General features: G+C 35.3%; 1 long non-coding RNA gene across 3 annotated transcripts; it reads right to left on the bottom strand.

Annotated features, from left to right (window-relative positions):
* Nucleotides 1–496: 496 nt before the first annotated feature.
* On the bottom strand, nucleotides 497–4391 carry LOC141045563 (uncharacterized). 3 transcript variants are annotated; one of them, XR_016503494.1, is made up of 6 exons: nucleotides 3078–4391; nucleotides 2226–2975; nucleotides 1902–2000; nucleotides 1320–1563; nucleotides 1028–1077; nucleotides 497–904 (listed from the first exon to the last, which is right to left on the bottom strand). It is a non-coding gene; the product is annotated as an uncharacterized LOC141045563 (long non-coding RNA). The 3 variants fall into 3 exon arrangements; XR_012217774.2 differs by having other exon boundaries at nucleotides 2226–2388; nucleotides 2846–4391; XR_016503493.1 differs by having other exon boundaries at nucleotides 2226–4391.
* Nucleotides 4392–4593: the final 202 nt, after the last annotated feature.

Consider the following 4593-nt stretch of genomic DNA (forward strand, 5'->3'; position numbering starts at 1 on the left):
AAGAGATGAACTTGACAATCTGCCGTGATGAAGGCAGTTATGTCTCTGCATGACGTGTTTATTTTTTACATCACCCAATTAAACCGGACGTGGAAAGCCAGGTATCTGTTAGAAAATTGAATGCCAGTAATAAGCATCCTTCAATCTCATCCTCTGAAAGGGTTGATTGCATGCAATACTGAAGAGTCATACGTAAAACCTACCATCGTATCATGTACCTTTTCATCGTTAATTTTCTAATTTTTGGTATTTTATGAGCATCACATGGTCTCTCAACCTGGACGCTGGATCAAATAGCATCTGCAGTCACTTAATGGCCCAGACTGGTGTAATGGAATATACTAGAGTTAACATTATGTGTGCGGGTGGGACTGTTTCATAATTGTTGATCATCGGGGGCAGCGAGTAGCTGTCATGGCCCTGGAGCGACACGCTAGACCCCATTTACGCGGTAAGAAATCCACGTTTCCAGCGTCGGACGATTAGTCTGGAACGAGGTCGTGATAGAAAAGAGGCATTTTTATTTTTATTTTTTGTTTTCTAGTTTGGTAGCCTTTATAAAAAGTGAGCGGTATTAGATGTACAAATTTACAATTTAAGAGTCTGCGGACAGATCAACAACTACCGGACTTTGGGTGCTGGAATCGTACGAGACGATAAGTTACAGTTCCCTGGCTGATACCAGAAACGCGTAGGGTTTGTCTCCAACTGCAGCATGGTTGCCACTGCAATCTGCCACAAAGCTTCACAGACAGAGAAGTGGGCAGAACGTCGTCAGATACTCCTGTGTTCGCACACCGATCGGCTGCTTTCCCCACAAATGATGAGCGCGTCTCTCTAAAAGGTACACCCAAGCAAGGCAGCAGCATACCTTGAAAATGTATACTTCTCATTTTAAATTTTCCTGCAGCAACAGGTTTAAGGATAGTACAACAAAAACTATTCGTTAACGGGGGGAGATCAGCTGCACGCTATCTTCTCACTGAAAGAAGAAGAAGAAAAATAAACGGGTTTCCAGATTGCTTACCAGGTCATGGCAGAAGTCCGGTGATCTGCTCTTTCCTCCAGACTCCTAACCTGAGCAAGCACAATTACGGACGAAATAAGAATTGAACTCATGGGAGAATATTAAAAGCTAATTCTGTTGACTTAACATAATCACAGGGCACTTCACGCGAAATGTAGCAGCACTACCAGATACCGCAATTTTTTTAAATTAGTATAATTTACCAGAAGATCATATTTCTCTAATTTCTTGAGTATCTGCACACATGAGAGCCTTTAATGACAGTGTTCTGAGAAGGTTCATCAAATCATACGCAGAATCCTGGTCCAGATGCTTGGAGTTCACCCAGGCAGTTCTTGGAGGTGGCAGCCCTCCACTTGAGGTTGCTGATGAAGTGTGCGAGATTCGTAATCCATCCCCAGCAGCTCTAAAGCAGTCATGTAACGTCACGTGGTTCCAATCCGCAAGGAAGAAGCTTACACTCCCCTGCTGAGGCGCGTGTGAAGCCAACCTACTATATTTTTAAAGATCATGTTGTGGCCCGGATCCCATTGCCCCTGCATCATACTAATCAGTTCATCAATGATAATCTAGAGTTTCACGACCCCTCACCTCACACCCAACTTGATGAGTTCCTCGAATCTAGAGACCTGTTGCGCGTATCACTCCACAAGTCAACATGCTTTAAAACTCCTCTCAAGCCTGCTTTGGCAGAAGGTTAACCAGTAATTTCTCGCAAAGCCCTTTTCGGCGGCAGTTCTAGTAAGTTACATTACCGTGCTGATGTACAATCTACCAACACAATATCTGGGGATTTTATGTTTTTGCATTCTGTTACTAATTCACATTTTGATCGCTTATCTTTCACCAATCCTAATGTTCATATCGATTTTACCTGCTACTTGCTCTCCAATCCCCTTTGTCTGTTGCGCATAAATGAATTACCTTCTTCTGTCAAAGTCCAGCACTGCTCTCATCTATTAAGTGGTTCCATCTGCAAGGAAATCAATCAATCAATCAAACAAAAAGAAGTAATTGGAAAATGAAATTTCGAAAAGAAAATCTGTGCATACAAGTGTAATCTTAGGGGCTATTATGTCAACTTTTACTCTGTATTCGGATTGATTCATAACCAAGATTAGAGTGTAAGCAAGGTTAGTAAATGAGTTGTTCTAACTACCTCATAAGAGTACAGTACTTTATACAATTTGAATAGTACCTTTGTCGGGTAAAATACCCCCTCCAGGTAGCCTTACGAGGGTGATGAGACTGATTGTTTGTAGACCTGCAGCTCAGCATTCGAGGATTGGTTTCAAGTAGTTGAAATACTTGATTCCTACTTTCCTCTCCCAGTTTTCCATGCAGCTCTTCCAGAATCCCAACTGAAATACGTTTATAATGCAATGAAATTGCAGATGAGGAAACAAACCTTCAGTGTATCATATTATCTGAAGGTCACTATTTTCCACCCAAAAAAAGAGCCTCACAAACTGGTTTGGTGGGACATCATGAATACATGATGCTGCGGTGGCTTAGCAACAGGTGGAGTTTAACTGTATTCTTCTTCTTCTTATGATTATTATTATTATTATAATTGTTTATTTATAATAATTTTGGTAAATTATGTTTAATAAGACGATCGAGTTGCGATTATTCTTTCATTAGAATTTATGTTCTTTGATGCTCTTGCTCTACAGCAAAGTCTCAATTTTTTTTAAAATCAAAATATGATGTCATAAGTCCTAATCAACTTACTGCCAATCGATTTCCAGGAATAAGTGAAACTTGAGTCATGTGATATAATGCTTCCGAAAAAGACGCAAATTTTAAAGTAATCACCTAAACAAATATTGATTCATAGCTCCTCGTAATTACTCACTGGCTCTGATTCTGAGAAGACGTTTAAAAGTGTTACTGTTGCTTACGACAAGATTTCAGTATGTTTCACGACCATCAATTTTTTTGTTTTCTGCATCACGTAACACTACGCATTAGTAATCGCGATAAGCCAAAGTGGGTCAGGTCCATTAATCATAAGCAGAATCCAGTTGCTTGAGTCAACTGGAGTCACCTTAATCCCTACACAAAAAAAACAGTGTTTGTTTGCGAATGCATTCAAGGATATTGTCCTCCTATGCTGCCATCGCCTACTTATAAGACTAGGATAGTCGGCTCAGAGGGTGGCACACTGTATGTCACAAATAGAAGAACAGGAACTAGGGTTAATCACAAAAATAGATTTCATTTATAACCCACTCTTGATTGGATATAGAAATTTATTGGATATAGACTCAACCTCACTCTGTCAATTGACACATACAAGCATTTGAAGTTTTTTATGAAGATTCTATTTTCATATCAACACATCCAATTTTTATATAAAAAGGATTTGCAATTTGTCTTTTAAGTTTGTGGAATGCAAATAAGAGATTAATTAATGGCATATATTGCAAAACAAGATAAGAAAATATTTAATTTAAAATATAAAAAGTAGAACATGGCAAAGATAAAATAAAATGGCATTCTAAATCCAAATTATCAACTTGATTAGTCCAACATATGGAACAAAATTTGGGCAAGAGAGGGGGCTATGCTTCTTTGGTTAATTTGGCATAAAGGTACTACAATTGATGTATAAATGGCTAAAATTTATTTAAGTATCTATCATCTATGTCAGCTATGTATCTTGTAAGTATCAAAAATCACACTACATAGATTCTAGAAATATTAGCAAAAATATAGTAGTGAAAATTTTGATTATACATAAAATGATTTTGAAATATTGTAGTTGGGTTCTTTTAAAAGTAATCAAAAAAATTATTTTTTAGGAAATTCTGGTCTAAATAATTTAACATCATTTAGTCTTAATCAAACAACAGTTGAATATGAAATCTATGGATTTGACAAAACATACATATTTGTTTCTGATGATGATATCTATTTTGATATGCACATAAAGAAAATAATGTGGACATAAAAGTTGAAACATATAAAATATTAAAAAAATAAATAAAGATAAGAGTAATATTTTTCTTTTAAAATACAATAAAACTTAATTATTAAAAAAAATACTGGAGTATAGAAATTGAAGAGTCTATAGATGGATTTATAAATTTTTTCTTAGTAGAATTATGATATATCATCTCCCTTCTTTAGAATGGAAATACAACAAGTAATTAATTTATGCAAAATAATCTATTTTTTATGCTTAGTTATCAAAAATCATAAATTTTCATATCTTGTTAATCTCAGATAATTAAATTTTGAGGCACATGTAAAAAAATTGAATAAAAAGACATACTCCAATGTTTTTTGGAGTAGCTCTAAGTTTCCTCAAAGTGGGAGCAATGTGCTAAGAAATTATTTTTAGTATGTATAGTTAAAAATTTAGATTTTATTTTTTATTTATTTTTATTTTTTTAATTAAAATTTATTAAGACAAGAAACTAAAAATCATTTTAGAGAATAAACCATGTAACACCAATCCAATTTTTTCTTTCAAAACAAAGACCTTGGTCATTAATATTATTAAAACTAAAAGAATTATAGATTATATATATACAGAGAGATATTCATACTCTTTAAAA

The sequence above is a fragment of the Physcomitrium patens genome, chromosome 6 (genome assembly GCF_059467195.1).
Source record: "Physcomitrium patens ecotype Gransden chromosome 6, ASM5946719v1, whole genome shotgun sequence".
Lineage (NCBI taxonomy): Eukaryota > Viridiplantae > Streptophyta > Bryopsida > Funariales > Funariaceae > Physcomitrium > Physcomitrium patens.